This window comes from Phyllopteryx taeniolatus, chromosome 8, assembly GCF_024500385.1.
Source record: "Phyllopteryx taeniolatus isolate TA_2022b chromosome 8, UOR_Ptae_1.2, whole genome shotgun sequence".
Classification (NCBI taxonomy): domain Eukaryota; kingdom Metazoa; phylum Chordata; class Actinopteri; order Syngnathiformes; family Syngnathidae; genus Phyllopteryx; species Phyllopteryx taeniolatus.
The window spans coordinates 24,029,046-24,048,797 of NC_084509.1; positions in this window are offsets into that span (position 1 = coordinate 24,029,046).

Sequence of the window (19,752 nt, forward strand, 5' to 3'; positions counted from 1 at the left end):
CAAGCGGTACAGAAATTGGATGAATGGATGGACTTCTCTCTTTTGCACACTAGCTCTGATGGTCGCCGACCAATGAATGAATGAATGATATGTGTACTTGATTTGCTTATGTCTGGAGTCTGGATTTACCCTCTTTTTACTGGTTAAACTTGAAATGTTACATCAACCTGCCAAGGGTTAATCTGATAATCATATTTCCATGTAAATGTTAATTAATATGCACTGTTTCTTTTTAAATAAATAAACACAGAGAGTGTATTATCTTATGGAAATTTCAAACACATGACAAGTCCCAGTCCTGGATGAAGGCCAGCCCACCTATTACGTGTAGCAACAACTTCAAAACTCACCATGCGTCATCTTACTCTCAGGCATGAGGCCACATCAGAATCTTACATAACCCTCCTGTGAGCACCTCCATCTCCAGGAGACAGAGGTTAAGGTTAGGTTAGGATGGGTTAGGTAGGTATTGATCCCAAAGGAATTTGTGAAAGATTGTGGCTTCCTACTACAATTATAAAACTGTTTTGGTTCATGAAAAGGAAGACTGGGGATATTTCATGACATTTTTCGACCAAACCTTATTCACTGTTAAAGACTGATTGAATTCACCACCAATCAACACATTACCCCGTTCGCCACACCCCCACCCACACTCAAACTGCTTGCATCGTGTAATCCGACAGATTAATGCAAGTGCGTGAAACGTGGCAATTTCGTTTACAAAAGTTAAATATTGTAGGGAACAAAGTACAGATCGGCTTTGGCATGTGGATTACGGCCTGCGAAAAAAAATCCAAATGCCAGCATAATTTACCAATTTGCTGTATGTGCGCTCTCTCGCTCTCTATGCCCCCAATTTAAAAGTACTTAAATCCACCCCAGCCCCACCCAAAACATTGACATACTGACACACGTGCAAAACTAAAGCCGATTTAGCTGCAACACTTCTGAGGAGGATGAGAAGTTCTTCGAGGTGGAGTTACATGACAGTAGGAGGGATGCCTGGGACACCTAACTGCCCGGGTTTAATATCACATTGCTCATGTCACTGGAGGCCTTTATGCCACATTTGGATTTGCATAATATTAGTACTGCAGGTGCAAGAAATGTAATTTGATATGTTTTTCATTTTATACTTTGATGACTAGAATAATTCTCATCATCAGGGGTGTCAAAGTCATTGTCGTTCAGGGGCCACATGCAGTTTAAGTTGAAGCCAATAGAATAAAAACAAGTGTGTGTTTCCCCTTTGTTTTAATTTAAAACAATGCAAGTACATTAGGAAAACATTTATACTTAATGAACTATCCTTTTAAAAAAACATTAAGAACAATCTCAGATTTCTTAAGAAAATCATTTAGTTTACTATCTACATGCGTGCATTATAACTGATCACAGTGATTGATTATAAAGGCACAAAGCAGAACTCAAACCATTAAATCCACCAAGTCCGTCAAGCAGAATTGTGTATTGTAAAATATAGTATTGCACTTGTACAGGGGCGGATATAGAAAAATATGTATGGGGTGGCAAGAAGGGGGCCGGCATTTTTGAGGGGTGGCAACATATGACTGATGTATATATATATACTGAATTTAATAGTTGTCTCAGTTGCCAAACAAAGAAATAAATACAAAAAAAAAGAAAAAAGTTGAGGTCATCATTTTAACACCTTTGACAAGGGTCACCAGTGAGCATAACATGAAGTTGGCATGCCTATAACAGCTGAATGCTACAATTTCCATGTTGCTCAGCAAAACGCTTCATCTAGATCTAATTTTGTGCATTTTGCTCAATGCTGAGTACAGCCAAACTCGATAGTCTCTTTTCTGTCATAGTAGACTACAAATAAGTTTTTATGAGCCCGAGAAATGAAAAACTTCGCTCACAGGATGCACTGCTCACAGGTAAAACAACCGCTGTTTTACACAGTCTGAATAACTCGTAAAAAACATCCTGGAATGGGTGCAAAAACTCCATTAGAGTGGTAGGAGTCTCCTTTTCCAGTTTTTTTTTCTGTCTAGTACTCTCCTTGTCTGATGTTACTCGTGTTTTGAGATCCTCAATATTTGAATCATAAGCTTCAGCCAATAACAGGACAGCTTCCTCTCTCCAAAAAATTCGACTTGATGGGTTTAGTGCCTGGACACCCTGCATAATTTTACAATTTGTGTTACAAAATCTTCCTCCTATTTCTCCAATCATGTTTTATACAACTGGATAGTACACAGACACGCAACACACGGTTTTGCTATCTGGAACTACATACTGTCCCAAGGTGGAGTGGATGACAGTATCCTGAAGCACCTTTGTTGTCTGTCTCAGCCTCTTTAGTTTTATTTGAGTTGTATCAATGTTACTTCGTTGACATAAATCAAGAATTTCACTCCACATTTCCTCAAAAGAGGCTTGACTACGGTACTGGACCAATGTCTATTTAAGTGCTTCAATAAGTTCAACAGCCTTAGCATAGTCCACTGTTTTAGACTGGAGCATTTCTGATAAAAAAAATTTGAGTCACTCAGGACCTTTATGAACAGAGCAAGAGATGCACCAAAATTCAGATGAATCTGAGGCAATTTCCCTCTTGCTTCAACAGCTCTTTGTGGATGGTTCTCAGATGCGAGCTCCTCAAGCACCTGTATTATTGCAGGCAACCTGTCCATAACACTGCGACATGCTATGTGCCTAAAGGCCCAACATGTATCACTTAGCTGTTGGCGCTCCCTTGGTGGACCTAACATCTCCCGCTGTACTTGCAGGCATTTGCTATGTACATATGACCCAGGCATGAATACATACAGTCGTTCCAGTAAGTTTCCTCCATCTGCTACACTTTTTACAGCGTCTACTATAATTAAGGTCAAGCAGTGCGCACTACAGTAAACATACTGTAGAAGGCATGTTTAGCTACTTCTTTTATTTTTGCTCGAACAATGTCCCACGCATCACTGCCGCACCATCATAGCCCTGGCCTACAAGGTTGTCCTTGTACTACAGCCCATGGTTCTCAAGGAAGCATATAAGCTTTTCACTTAAGACAGCAGCATCCAGGTGTTCTGCCACATCAAACTCCAGAAAGTTCTCATGAACCACACCATTGTAAAAATATCTCACAACAAATGACATTTGTTCTTTTTTCTGAACATGCTTAGCTTCATCAACAAAAACGGAAAATTGCGTGATCGTTTTAACTTCCTGGATGATTTCCTCTTTGACCATTTCAGCCAAGAACTCAAGTATTTAATTCTGTATTGTTTTACTGGTATATTTTGCATTTTTAGCTTGTTGTTCAAGTTTTTTTTTAAATGATGGGGTTATGCTCACCCAGCAAGTCTGACATAGACAGAAAAACACCCTTTTTTTCTGAGCTGATGGGACTCCCTGTGACCCCGCTGTGCTATGTTTTCTGTTTGGTGTTAGAACTAAAATTTCAGCTAATGTTCTAATGTAGTACTGATTTTCAGCCACGTTCTTCTTCGCATATTAGTCCACCGCAGAGTAACATTTACAATGTGTGTGTGGATACTGGATGTGTAGAATGGATCTAGCTGCCAGCGTTCAAGGAGTACACAACAGCATATGACGACAGCGACCCCCCCAAGGAAAAACTCGTCGGATCTATACGAATCACGTAAATGGCCTATTTTGAGTTCAAAACGACGAATTTCGCCAAAAGGCGACTAATATGCATGGATGGGTAATGGATCAGGCACTCTCCTTTCCCTTTCACTGTCTGCACGTCATCTTCCTCTCTTTCTGCCTCCTCATCTTGCTGATGCTCTCCCGCCTCCATCTCTTCACCACTGTGGTGTTCTCTAACCTCCTCCTGTCCCTGGTCGCCTTGGGATTGTATTTCATCACATTTCTGTTGCCCTTCTCTCTCTCCTTCCACCTCATATTTGTCTTTTCTCTCTCCTTCCGCCTCACCTTTTCCATCACCCTTGCTCGATTGTTAATTTTCTTTTTCTGTCTCCTTTCTCTTCTGTGAGAAAAAACTGCAAATGCTACCTTTCCTCTTCATGTCTGGAAGTTCAAAGTAATTTCACTGTAATTTCAATACTGGCCTTTACACAGATATATCGTATGTAGATGTATCGTTAGCAAAACATTCTTCAACCAGATTTTTATCATCTCAAAATCAGCACTGTAACTATACTAGCACTGTGCTTTCATTATAATTAAGTTTCTTGATACATAGACATATAGATAGTTGCTCAATTTTTACATCTCTCCTCCTGTGTCTCCTTTCCTCCCGACTCCTAAGTAGTGTTGTTTCATTCGCAAACGTTTCGTTCAAAAGAACGAATCTTTTTAGTGAACGAACTGAACTGAATTAGTTTATGAAATGATTTGTTCTATTAGCTTTGCCGCCGCCTGCCGCCGTGAGGCGAGCGAGTCGGTTGGGAGCGGAAACTAAACTTCTGAAGTGTTTTGTCACTCACTTCTGAATCTTCGGTGAATGACCAATGAGCAGCAAGGGTCAGGCAGCGCCGTGCAGGCGAGGGAAGGACTTAAGTGAACTGAATGTACTGGAGAACTGAAGAACTGAAGAGTGATTCGTTCAGGGGTGGGACTTAAGTGAACTTGTGTACTGAAGAACTGAAGACAATGGAGCAATGTACTAGTACGATGAGTGATCAGTTTGATTGTAAATGTCAAATTTGTCGCTCCAAATTACGGTGGCAGCAGGGGTATCAAGGCTTTCTTTTAGAGTGGCATTTGCCACCCTATGCCACCCTGGTATGCACTTATAGTAGCAAAACATAAGGATCTAGAAATTATTATTATTGAAATTATTTTCACTCCCTCTTATACATTGACTCTGTGCAGTTTTTCGCAACACCTAAATTGACTCCCAAAATGTACAAACTTGAAACGTAGTGTATAAGAATGATAATCGTCACCTGCCTTGTGAATGTATAAACCTTCTACATTAAACAAGGGGTGGGCAAATCATTTTCTGTAGGGGCCATGTGAGAAACGGGAACGGTTGTCGAGGGCCATGCCAACATGTGGACCTCAATTGTGTTCCATATTAATTCAATGTATGTATTTAAAGATCCCATATTTTGCCAAACCATCTTTCTCTAGTATTTGTGATGTAATATTGGCTCTACGCATTCCTGAGGCCCAGCCGCTTTTCTGCCAAGAGGCCTGAAATTAGGTCATTTGAATTTCTCGAGCTTATCTACTTCACTAGCGAAGATCTCCGCTGTCAACATAACAAACACGTGTGCTCACGAGTGGGTTTTAGACACGCAGACAACCAATCAGAAGAAAGGGGGCGGGCTTAGCCAAATACGGACAAAGCGAATACAAAACTTCGTCAAACAGAAGTATCCGTCAGAGGACCTTTTTCTCGTATGACAAAAGCAAGGTGTTTTTTTTAAATGAAAATTGACACTTTCATACAAAGTCAGTGTTAGAGAGTCACTCTATAGAGGTCTGAATAGCCAAAATATGGGCATGTTAAAACATAAAATATACAGCATAAATATATGTATTGTTTTAATAATATGGGCGGCACGGTGGACGACACAGCACATCTGCCTCACAGTTCTGAGGACCCGTGTTCACATTCGGCCTCGCCTGTGTGGAGTTTGCAATGTTCTCCCTCTGCCTACGTGGGTTTTCTCCGGATACTCGGGTTTGAACCAACATGGTAGGTTCATTGAAGACTCGAAATTGCCTGTAGGTGTAAATGTGAAACACTGATGGTGTAGTGGTACACTCGCCTGATTTTGGTGCGGGCAGCATCGGTTCAGTTCCCACTGAGTCACGGTGTGAATGTGAGTGCGAATGGTTGTCCGTGTCTATATGTGCCCTGTGACTGACTAGCGACCAGTTCAGGGTGTAGTCTGCCTTTCGCCCGAAGTCAGCTGGGATAGGCTCCAGCGCCCCGCGACCCTAACCAGGATAAGCGGTGTTGTAAATGGATATATGGTGTGAATGTGTGTGTGAATGGTTGTTTGTTTATATGTGCCCTGCGATTAGCTGGCGTCCAGTTCAGAGTGTACCCTGCCTCTTGCCCGAAGATCGCTAGAATAAGCTCCAGCACGCCTGCGATCCTAGTGAGGACAAGCGGAACAGGAAATGGATGGATGGATGGATGAGTTTTAATAAGATACTTCTTGTGTCAATATGGTACAAGTTGTTATAATTAGGAAAGTATTATGGTAAACAAAATTATAAACAGTCATTGAAATAACATTAAAGTCGCTGTAAAGTGAACGTAAAAATGTCTTCTAAATTTGACACAAAAGAATTTTGTTAACAACCCTACCGATTTTGAATGACTAAAGAAGAATAAAGTACTGAATATACAGTAAATGAGACTGAGCTATCAGATTCTGTGGGCATGCCCACAGTATGCACTGAAAACACACTGCGCACATGTTTCAGCTGTCAATCAAATATGCTCGGACGTCTCTAACAGTGATTCGCAAAGTATCCCTAGTGGTACGTATAATAATCACTGCCTAAGTACAGTTCAGTTGCTTTTAAGAAAAAAATATTTGCATTTCAGTATCAGAATCAGAATCATCTTTATTTGCCAAGTATGTCCAAAAAACACACAAGGAATTTGTCTCCGGTAGTTGGAGACACTCTAGTACGACAACAGACAGTCAATTGACAGAGAACACTTTTGAGACATAAAGACATTGACAAAAACAGTCACTGAGCAATAAAGGGTTGCTAGTTATCTGGTAAAGTGCATGATCCAATTCGGGGCACAGATGTCCCTAGCGACCATAAGGTTTGGGAAACCAGTACCAAAATACTTACTCTTTAGTTCCTCAAATTGGGGTGAGCAAGATATTGTTGCGATACGAAACTCTAAATTATCACTTTTCGGGTTTTGTTAACACTACCCTGACCATTCTTGAAGCTCCACGTGTGGAAACTAATGCAATTTGTGAAGTAGCTCTCCAAAACCGCAGGACACCTGATTTAGTATTGGCATCTCAGGGCGGTGTTGGCACCCTCCTAAACCAGACCTGTTGTACGTACATTCCTGACAATGAAGGCGATACAGGCGTTATAGCCAGTGGCATTGAAAATCTCACTAGACTCCGCGATGTCGTTGTCCGCGAGGAGGTTATCGATTCGAGCTGCCTCACTGGACTCGGATGGCAAGCTGGTTGGATGACAATGACATGACTGATGACCATGACTCATATTCCTCACTCCGCATTTATTGTATGACTGGTTTACAACGTGCTTATGAAGGATTTTCTTAAATCTAAGGTGTGAATTTCTGGATGAATGTGAGGTTGTTATCCTGTTATATCTTTTTGCTTACTCCATGCTATCTTAATGTCTTTGGTTACTTAGTGTTTAGTAATGTTCATTAATTGTCCTTTCTTATGTGAATAATAATTGATTATGTTATATTATCAAAAAAGAGGGGATCTGATTTGGAAAATGTATGTTTCATATATATCGCGTAAGAGTTTTATCAGTTTTATATAACCTTTGCATGTTTTATTATTCCATAGCTTTTAGAAAGCACAGTACTTCTGTGTCATTGTAAATTTGACAGGACTGTTTTGTCTACTCCCTGTGTTTCTCTTCCTTTCTCATCCTCTGCATGCACAGTGCAGTATTTTTTTTATTGTCTTACATTGTTGCATGCTTATTTTGTCTTATAATGTCAAATACCTGTTAGTTGATGGCTGAAGGCTCACATGTATGCATTTCACATATGTAATAGGGTCAAGACACAGTTATCAGTACACAGAGAGCACATGGCAGAGGTAACACCTGTTTCTTCTTTGTCACACTTCTGTATAACGAAGGTGATTCTTGGCTTGCACTTCAGTAAGTGGTAACAACTTGTGATGACTTGTACCTTTTCCTCTCTTTCCTTTCTTTCTTTTTTTTCTTTCTTGTAATAAAAACCCATATAGACAAGATTGCTTCCTTACTTATTCTGTCAGAAAAAGATTTGCCAAAACAAGACGCACACGCCCGCTTGGGCTTGGACCGCCGCTCCTTAGCGGCAGAGTCCAGAGATGCATCTCAATGACAAGCCTGGCTTCAGCACGGCGACGTAAGCTCGGCAAGTACAGAGTTTGTGCAACCTGCTCCTTGTCCACTAAGTGCGGCTCAGCAGGAAAATGTAAAGATCAGTGTTTGGAAGTGTTGCTTTTCAATGTATTTTAATCCTCTTATTTCTAGCATTGCGTAACGCCGCATTCAGTATTGTCGGCTCTCTGAATAAAAAAGTTAACGTCAAGCCCCATCAAAGAGTTCCTGGTATCTCTCAGAAGACTCTAAACCAGGGGTAACCTTCCGTACCCTAGTAGTTTTTTCGATGGGAACTCAAGCTACCAGCATATCTTGGTAAGTTCCTGCAAAGGTTCCTCGGGTGGGAAAGCCCCTTATGATTGACACCCCTCACAGTACATGAAGAACAAAAGTCCTTGCCAACACAGCTCAAATTTATTTTTCATCCCTTCATGTCAGAACTCTCAAAAAATCTCTATGCAACAAAAATAAATTTAAAAGTACTTGAAAAGTACTCATTTAAATGTAAAACTACTGAAATGCTCTACACGCACAAGTGAAACGCTCTCACACACAACTAAAATCCTTCCACATTCAAGTGAAAATCCCTCAACCCTAATATACTGAAATATGCCTTCCAGCAGTGTGTATTAGAGTGTTTCAGTAGAGAACATTTCCATAGTGTGTAAGACTGTAAGACTCAGTAGTGCATATGAGAGCATTTCAATAGTGTGCATGAGATGTGGTCTGTATGAGAATCTTTCAGTGGTGTGTGTGAGTTTTTAGTAGTGAATGTGAGTGAAAAAAATTAAATGTGAAATGTGTGTGTCACAGCGTTTCACTCCCCAGATGCCTCAAGAGGGAGTATTGGTCAACAACAGATATGCAAATAGTGCAGCGTGGCGAGACTACTACAGTGAGTGCAGGAGTAGTATATAATTGGCCCGACAGAAATGCAGCATGTTGCAATGGAATTGCCAGTTAGCTGTTTAAGAAGTTGATTCCAAGAGGGAAGAAGCTGTTGCAATGTCTTCGAGTTCTAGTTTGCATTGATCGGTAGCGCCTACCTGAGGGAAGGAGCGGGAAGAGCCGGTGACCGGCAAGTGGAGGGTCCGAGAAAATTTAGCATGCTCTTGTCTTAGTTCTGGCAGCGTGCAAGTCCTCAAGGGTGGGTAGGGGGGTACCGACAATCCTTTCAGCAGTTTTGATTGTCCGTTGCAGTCGGAGTTTGTCCTTTTTTTGTAGCAGCACCAAACCAGACTGTGATGGAAGAATACAGGACTGATTCAATGACCGCTGTGTAGAATTGCCTCAGCAGCTCCCGTGGCAGGCCGTGCTTTCTCAGAAGCCGCAGGAAGTACATCCTCTGCTGGGCCTTTTTGAGGTCAGTGTTGACGTTGATCGCCCACTTCAGGTCCTGAGAGACTGTAATTCCCAGGAACTTGAAGGTCTAGACATTGACACAAGGCAGCTGGACAGCGTGAGGGGCAGCTGTGGCGAAGTTCACGATCATCTCTATAGTCTTGAGCGTGTTCAGCTCCAGGTTGTGTCGGCCGCACCACAGCTCCAGCCGCTCCACTTCCTGTCGATATGCAGACTCGGTGGTGTCATCTGCAAACTTCAGGAGTTTGACAGCCGGGTGTATTGAGGTGCAGTCATTGCTGTAGAGAGAGAAGAGCAGTGGAGAGAGGACACAACCTTGGGGAGCCCCAGTGCTGATGCTGCGTGTGGATGAGGTGGCCTCCCCCAGCCTGACCTGCTGTGTCCTACCCGTCAGAAAGCTGTAAATCCACTGGCAGATGGCAGGTGAGACGCTGAGCTGGAGAAGCTTGGATGAAAGGAGTTCAGGATGATGGTGTTGAACGCTAAACTGAAGTCCACGAACAGGATCCTCGCGTAGGTCCCTGCACTGTCGAGGTGATCTAGGATGAAGTGCAGTCCCATGTTAACTGCATCATCTGCAGACCTGCTTGCTCGGTAGGCAAACTGCAGGGGGTCAAGCACGGGACCTGTGACGCTCTTGAGGTGGTACAGCACGAGACGTTCAAAGGACTTCATGACCACAGATGTCAGGGCGACAGGCCTGTAGTCATTCAGACCCGAGATTGTAGTTTTCTTGGGGACTGGGATGATGGTGGAGCGTTTGAAACAGGATGGTATTTCACACAGTTCCAGAGATCTATTGAAGATCTGTGTGAGGACTGGAGCGAGCTGGTCCACGCAGACTTTGAGCCAGGTTGGGGACACAAGGTCCGGGCCTGTTAGCCGCTCTAGTACGACGACAGACAGTCAATTGACAGAGAACACTTTTCAGACATAAAGACATTGACAAAAAAACAGTCACTGAGCAATAAAGGGTTGCTAGTTATCTGGTAATGCCGGTCGGTACATTTTTTTGTTTTGACAAATGTCCTCTAGCACTTAGAGCAGTTCGAATGACTACTTAGAGCAGTTCGAATGACTAATATTACAATAGTCCGGTGCAATGACCATTGTGCAAAGGCCGCCAAGACTTCAAGCGAGTAGTACGATAGTCTGGATGAGCTTAATATACAGTACAGTATGGCTTTTGGTTTGTATGGTAGAGTTTTAACTTCAATTTGTCAATGTGGCAACAAACTGTTAACTGAAAGTGTTCCTGATCCCATGTGGCAATATCCTTTACACAGGGATGCTGCTTTTCAATGCTGTGCCACCTAAAGGATTGAAGGTCACGGCCATTCAATGTTGGTTTTTGGCCTTGCCGCTTAAGTGCAGAAAGTCCTCCAGATTTTCAGAATCTTTTAATGAAATTATGGATCATAGATGATGAAACCTCTAAATTCCTTGCAATTGTCTTTTGGGGATGCTCCTTTTATACCCAGTCATGACACTCACCTGTTTGCAATGGACCTGTTTTTCTTAACATTCCTCAACTTTCCTAGTCTTTTGTTGCCCCTGTCCCAGTTTTTAAATTCAAAATTAGAGAATATTTGCAAAAAACAATCACGTTGATCAGTTAAAACAAATATCTTGTCTTTGTAGTGCATTCAATTTAATATAGGTTGAAAGGATTTTCATATCATCCTATTCTCTTTTTATTTAAATTTTACACAATGTCCCAATTTAATTGAAATTGTGGTTTGTATATTCACACTAGTTCACCAACTTATGGCATTGTAAGAATAAATGTTAGTTTGGAACTCCTGCCTTGTTAGATAAGTCTGGGATAGTGTGTGCAGACCAAAATTTTGAATTTAAAAAAAAACCATAATGCCTTCGCTGTACACAGTCTTGCGAGCCTGTTAAGAATCGGGGACATGGTCAAATGGGGGGGCTGCTGGACGTTCACGATTTGGAAGCCAATCAAACACAGTGCTGGGGGGTGCCGGGAGCAACAGCGTTTCCCAATTTGAATATTATCAACGCCTGGGATGTTTGTAGGGTGACTGAGTGCCCCGATCGGAAGCTAATTGTCGATGGGATGAGGTGGCGGGTGCCCCGTGTCCAGCTCAAAAAAAAAAACAAAAAAAAAAATAAGTCTATTGGTGCAACCCAGTACCAAATGGCCCGCGGCCCAGTACCGGTGGTTGGGGAACAATGCTTTAGCACAGATTCAAATTAGTGTAGTGTTGTGTGCTTTGCTGGGACCACAACTATCCGGGCTCATCACACCCCATATGTCTTCTAATTCGCAAGAGGAAAGGAATGGAAGTTATAGGAGAGGCTGTAGGCGTTTCTCTCAACATCATTCAATGAATATTTCTTGAAAATCCTTCAAAATGACATGCAAAAGCATAAAGATGTATCAACAAAAATATGATGGCGTGCTCCTTGGAATCCTACACATTCACACCTCCATTAATTACCTCGTCATCTTTCCTATTTGACGCTGCAAATTAAACACAGTGAAAACATTTATGATTTAATCTCAAGCAAACTCCCTGGCTCAGGATTTTGTTAGTCTATAGCTTGTCAAAATGCATTAAAACATGTTTGATCTTTCTGCTGGAGCCATGTTCTCTCCAAAATTTGAGATGTGTGGAGGAGAATACAGTGAAGTGATGCAGAAGGAACTTAAACTGGGGAAAGGAAGGGTAGATGACACAGATCTCTTACGTAGACTGATCCAACTGTCTTCAACTTTAATCCGCTGTGTGCAAGAAAGCCTTTCATCCTCTCTTTCATGCCATCTCATTGTCTGTCTGTTTATATTTCTGTCCATCTCTCTGTCTTTCCTCCCTCTGCCGAATAATGGACTATTTGTAATGCAGGAGGAGAGCTACACATCAATCATTCTCCCCAGTTTTTATCCCCACCCCCAACATCATCGTCAGCTCCACCACTTCGTTCTCAACTGCAATAAATATGCAAATGAGCCGCAGCAAGTCATTGGTAATTTCAAGCTTGAATCACTAGTGTAAAAAAAGGACACGTATTAATTGCCAGCGGCCAGACAAATCCCATTTTCTTTGCGCATTGATTACAACTTTGGGGCGAGTGGCTTTTTAAAGTTTGAACAGTCCTCATGCTGCATGATTATTATCATGAGGTGAAATATATATTTAAAAAAAAAGTAAGGTGGGCTCAGTGATTTCACATTCACAATTTAGCATTTCTATACAGTGGCTGGGAAGTGAAAAACAATATAACAAATTGTGAAACACTTTTGCGTTTCAGAAAGCAAATGTCAACACAAGTCAAAACTAATTTACAGTTAAAAAATCAAATGAACAAAAGCTGAAACAAATTTGCATTTCAGAAAGGAAATTAACAAAACATGAAATAAATTTACATTTTAGAAAACAAATTAACAAAAACTGAAACACTGATGGCAGCACGGTGATGACTGGTTAGCAGATCCACCTCAGAGGACTGGGGTTCAAATCCCGGCCCCTCCTGTGTGGAGTTTGCATGTCCTTGTGAGGATGAGTGGAACGGAAGATAAATGATTGAATGAATGAAACATTGATACATTTCAGAAAACAAATGAACAAAACACGAAACAAATTTACATTTCAGGAAAAAAAAAAGAACAAAACACAAAATACATTTACATTTCAGAAAACAAATAACAAAAAATGAAACATTTTTACATTTCAGAAAACAAATGAACAAAAAACGAAATACCTTTTATTGGGTTTAGGGTTGTGTGTTGGGTTTAGTCTCCGGGAGACTTCAGGAGACGTCATGGAGATGTTTCCACAATTGGCAGAAACTCGAGTCGTCATCAGGTGAGACAGTGTGGCATGAGATAGGGGTCTTAAAAACAACAGAAACAGAGAATGGAGTGGCTCCATGTCCAGACCACACATGAACTATTTCTACACATAAAGTGAGAGGCACCTTTCAGTCTGTTAACCCTAGGAACGCAGAGAGACCTGACTGATTCTGTGATTCCAGGGAAGGTGATCCGTGACATCTTTCCAGCTTACAGATGTCTTTTCAGACATTGTAACGTCTCTGTCCAAAGACACAGTACCATCCTGCTTCGAAACAGCCACCATTGTCCCTGTGCCTAGGCAAATTAACATCAAAACCCTGAATGACTCTAGACTATGGCTGGGAAAATAAATTGACTTACTCGAATAAGTCGACTTCAAAAATAGGTTGACAAGGATATCTCTCCTGGCGCCAGACAAGCCACCTTCCATACAGACATATCCACCTCCATTCTACTGTAGTCAAACTCCGTTCACGTATTGGTGAAACGTTGGTACTGCAGGCACGAACCTTAATTCAGTAAGGTAGTCAGCCATACATATTGAGTTGGAATAGGGTTATAGTGTCAAGCCTTGACTCTCCTGGAGCCTCATGTACAAAGACTTGTGTGGATTTCCTACTAAAACATGGCGTATGCTCAAATCCAGAAAACGTCCTACGCACAAAAATATCCAGATGTATGAAACTCTGCGTACTCATGAATCCAAGCACATTTCCTTCGTACATTCCAATCAACATGGAAATGAGCGCACATGTTGGAGAGCTGACTCCTCCCTGTCCACGCCCATATTTAAATATGCCAATCAATGAACCCTGCACCTGAGATGCCAATCTCTGCATGATCAGAAACAAAGGAAAATGAGCATGGTAATGAAGAAAAATAATTTTTCTGAATGTGATGTTGCTCAATGAAGTGAAGGCACGCAAGAAAATCCTTGTTGGCACGCTGTCCGACGGCGTTAACAACACGCGGAAGAGGAGTGAATGGGACAGCTCGTGTGGGGCTGTCAATGCTGTGGAGACAGAACAGCGCGCACACGCTGAACTAAAAAAGAAGTGGTCAAACATTAAGGTGGATGTGAAGCGGAGGACAGCTGCCCACCGCCAAATTGTGGCCAAAAAAAGGCGGAAGAACCACCGTGGAGGGCCTCACCCCATTCGAGGAGAGAATCGCTGAGATCGTGGGTGACGCTGCGTTCTCAGGGGTGATGGGAGGCCACGTGGCTGACTATGATCACCCCACAAGGTTAATACCATGTATTTTTAGAACTCCTAACAAATGTGTTCATACAGTAACCTACACTCAGCCCTGTGAGATAAAGGTTCATGCGTAAATGTGTGGTATTTGTAATAAATCTTTTGAATTCAAATAGAAGCACCTCAGCATATCAAAGAGGATATCAAAACCTTTGACTCCTTTTTGATTACTCAATTTATTATTCTAATACACAGGAGTGGACACGCAAGCTGGAAAAAAATCATGTTTTTTTTTAGGAGAAGAGGGGTAAATTATGTCAATTTTAACACATTTTAATCATTTGCAACCAATGTACATGTTCAAATGAAGTAAATTCAAAGGACTCTTTTTTTCAGTGCATGTGCTTGAGTCAAGACGTGATTGTGAGGGCAATAGGCGGCATAAATAAGCGCCTTGATCAATTAATAGGTGTATTAACAAATATCAGTGGTTCATTAAATACACTGGTTAACAAATGATACCTGAGTCCTTGCCTCAATTGCATTGTTGAAATCAAATGTTGAATTGTTCATCAGTGCTAATTGTTCATGTCGCTCTGATGTGCAGATTTATGAGAACAGTTTCGCAGCATCACCTCTAAGTGTCACCAAAGCACCAAAACCTGCAGAAATGTGCGTACGCCAGCCATGTAGTTGGCGTGAAGCACCGCACATTTCCGCGGTCATGTCACTCTTGATACATCTGAATTTTGCTGTGAAAAAGAACGGACACCACGTTTTTGTGAATACGCACCTTTTGTACATGAGGCCCCAGGTTTTTACTTTTCAGATTACCCGATTATTAGTTTTAAAAAAAAATCTTTTTTTGTGGGGGTGCGGTTATTCGGTTCGTCAATAAAATACAGTAGCTATAGGATAATTGATTCTAAAAAGATTAGATAGTGACAGCCCCACTCTCGACCTATGGCACTTACCCCATTGCCAACAGAATGTTCTGCATCATCTGGTGACGGTCCCAGAGTAGAGAAAGTTGAGAAACAAAAATAAACTGACTGTCCAAGTGTAAGGGCAGCACGGCGAACGACTGGTTAGCACATCTGCCTCACAATTCTGAGTAACAGGGTTCAAATCCGGCCTCGCCTGTGTGGAGTTTGCATGTTCTCCCCATGCCTGCGTGGGTTTTCTCCTGGTACTCTGTTTTCCTCCCACAACCCAAAAACATGCATGGTAGGTTAATTGAAGACTCTAAATTGCCCGTAGGTGTGAATGTGAGTGTGAATGGTTGTTTGTTTATATGTGCACTCCGATTGGCTGGCGACCAGTTCAGGGTGTACCCCGCGTCTCGCCCAGAGTCAACTGGGATAGGCTCCAGCACGCCTGCGACCCTATTGAGGATAAGTGGTACAGAAAATGAATGAATGAATCAATGTCGACATGTATAATAGCAAATAATTAATTTTAGAAATACAGGTAGTCCTCAACTGATAAAACTGGATGGTATGCAAAACTTGAATTTCAAAGGAGAAGCTTGGAATGGGATTAATGTCCCGGGAACTGCATTGTGATGTCTTAAAATGACACCTTAAAGTACTTGTCATTCTTCATGAACTGTCCAAAAAAAGATGTTGAGGAAGCAGCAGTGTTTCTACACTCAACCCAAGCTATAAAACTTTCTCATGGAGCACGGACGCTTCAGTCTTACACGCATCAGCATTTGTAGTCCATTTTTGGGGCTAGAATGAATCCCAGCATTAAAAGATTTTTTTTGTCATTTTTAAATGACCTAGAAAAGTGTAATACCACACAATACTTGGTTAAAACATAATATTTTAACAAAAAAAATATAGCACCCCCCTATTTTCTCTAAAATAAACTGTTCCATCCAATCCCTCCTACCTCTCCATGACTGGGCTGTGAGACGCTACCTAAACACAGAAATACTGCTTTCCAGTGACATGGCAAAAGTATGGGGCTTAAACCAGCATATGTGGTCTTCTTAACTTTAACCGCTCAATAACAACACACTATTATTATTAACCGTCTTCATTTTTGCTGCTTTAATTGTAGGTCACTGTTTATTGTTGTTGGAGCGAGCTGACCTTTTTTTTTTTTTTTTTTTTTTTAGCTCGGAAACAAGTCAGGTAGTCAAACAGTACCACTGTCCTTTGTTTGAATGAGAGAAGTTGATAGTTGTTGTTTATGGAGCCCCAGACATGACATTGGAAAAATAACAAGCCAAATAATATTATTACTCCTTTTAGGACAGGAAGAGAGAAAGAGGAACAATGAGAGAAGCTCACATATTAGTATTTGAAGTATTTATAAAACACAATTTCAATGAATGTTGTTCATTGCATTTAAAAACAAAAAAAAGTCCCTAAATAAGTCCAAGGTCCATTTTTGGTACTCACAAAAGGGGCTGGTTTACTCCAGAAAAAAAAATACTGTTAATGTTTAAACCCAACATGAATAAATGCTCCACAATGATTATTAAATGTTTCTGTCACCCACCCAATTACACTGGTATAACTGACATTGAAATGACTGGTGCCATTTCAGCACTAAGGACAGATATTTGAGCTAAAAAGGGTCAAGATGACAGTGGCGGATTAGTACAAATGTGTTCAATACTACACAGTGATTTGATTTCCACGGTTTTCTTTGTAATTTTTTTTACCTGACCTTGTTGCAAACGAAGCATAGTTTTTAATTTACAATAATGGATGTCAGTCAGGGGGCACGGTGGACGACTGGTTAGCACGTCTGCCTCACAGTCTGAGGAATGGGGTATAAATCCCGGCACTGCCTGCGTGGGTTTTCACCGGGTACTCCGGTTTCCTCCCACATTCCAAAAACATGTGTGGTAGGTTGATTGAAGACTCTAAATTGCCCGTAAGTATGAATGTGAGTCCGAATGGCTGTTTGTTTATATGTGCCCTGCGATTGGCTGGCGACCAGTTCAGGGTGTACCCAGCCTCTCGCCTGAAGATAGATGGGATAAGCTCCAGCACGCACGAGACCCTAGTGAGGATAAGCGGTACAGAAAATGGATAGATGGATGAATGTCAGTCAAGTCAAGTTAGCAACAATCTGTCACAGCCAAAAATCTACAAGGAAAATATGCTCTCAATTAAATTTGGAGCAAAGTAAGGGCTTGATTTAATAAAGGTTTGCATGTGCAAAAACAGGCGCAAACTTAATTCCACACGCAAACAGATGTGGAAGATAATAAAGCCAAGATTACATCTGCCAAACAAGCTAAATTGCAGTGCAGTTCATTTTGCACATCGTGTGAGGAGTATATGAAAATAGATCAATTTTGCATCCGCAATGTGATTCATCAAACATGAGACGAATTGAGTTGGCAGTTTTTGCACCTTTAAATAGCACACCTGAAAGGCAGGTGCAAACGAGCATGCAAAGTGCTGCTAGCGTATCGCAAGCAAAATGTGAGGTGGCAACAAAAACGTTTCTGCTCATGTAAATAATTTTAAAACGGCAACAAAAATTATCACGACATAATCTGTTCAACAATACAATTTTAGAGCTTCTGAATGATCTCAGAGCTAATTTTGAGCCAGTCACAGGGAAGAAGTCATGCCATACCCAGTGACAAATCTACTTTACTACTCTGCATTTCCGTGTGTCTGGGTCATTTAAGTGCACTGTGACAATTGGTGCTCCCCTCTCACAGGACAGTTTCCCGGGAGTACTGTCCCAAGCCTTAGATGCAATGATAATCAGGATGGTCACATACCTGTACATCCAATTGCCTCACACTCGGAGTGAGTTAAATCAAACAAAATATTGCTTATATGCGGATGTTGGCTTCCCCAAAAATTTTGGAGTGATAATATTATTTTCTCTAACTCAGTAATATGTTTGTTTGCCTCTTCCACTAACACTTCCAATTCCACTACTTCAAACTGCATTTTGCACGTTTTCCATGGAGAAAACCGTGAGCACTACTTTAAGCACAAATCTTTCTTTTAAATACAGGATATGAGTTGTCGAGATGTTTTGTGAGCAAAATTTTCAACATAGAGATGACAAGCAAGGCTGCGGTTCTCCTCGCATAAAATTCCCTAATAAAGTGGCCTTACATATAAAAATGGCTCAATCATCCCAAGAGAACCTGCTGCTCGTCTCAAGTGCTTGCTAAATGAACTCACCACAAAATGAGGGGAAAAAAAATTAATGTTATGCTGTTGTTGTTTGCTTGAAAGGTTAAGTTACCCTAACTTAAAACTCTGCAAAACTAATATTTAATATTACTATATTGTGAATATCATAATTTCTACAACAATGTAGACATAACGGAAAACCATGCAAAATGTTAATGAAATTTACCATGGGCATGAACACGTCAGGAAAAACATGTCCTGTCTTCTAACAATGACTAATGATGCCAACCGTCATGCATGAATCAAGAAAAGAGTCATACATCATGCAATAACTATAGCTGGCAAATATTAACAGTTATTCTGCAGCCATATCACAGGAAAATAATGAGACCTAAAAAATGTTAAACTTTGATTTAAAATTTAAGTATATATGTTTGGAGAATACACAATTTCAGTTTCTGCAAAATGAAAAGCAGGCTAAATAGTGAGTCCTAAAACAAATACACTCTAATTTTAGAGACTTCTCCCCATGTTGTTGCTGTAATTTGGATTTGTTTGGCTGGTTCTGCATCGGAATTCCTTGCCTGCTTTATTTGGAATGTTAATTTTATTGAAAGACAGAACTATGAAGAGAAACAGTACCTATTTCTCTGAGCCTATGCCTCAATTGTATTGGTACAGTATGTTCATAAAATATGACAGTAACAAATAATTTTATTTTCACGCATGCAGGTAAACCTGTATAAAATAGCAAACTACTGAAAAATAAATGTTATTTTTGTGTGATTTTGCTGGCCAGTTTTGTTATACAGGAGACTTAATTTATTTTAATAGTGAGAATTTAAGGTAATGATAGATTCACGTAGTATAAATTAATTCAAAAAGGTTCTGTTCGACACTGTAACACCTTTCCCAGTTTATAAAATTTAATTTGAGCCACTCTACACATCATGAATTAGAGCATTCATTTATTGAACGTTGACACAGTGTTATGGAATGTATGATTGAACTTAGGTGTGATGGAATTTTCCCATGATTGTACATCAATTGCAATGTATACCCGGTTTGAAAGATGAAATCTTTAAGTTATGTGAATGTTTTGTGGGCGCTTGGACATAATAATAAGCTAAAAAGTGAAATAATTCTTCAATTATACAAATATTATAAAGCTTGTATCCAAGACACAAATGCAGAATACAGGGAACCATAATAT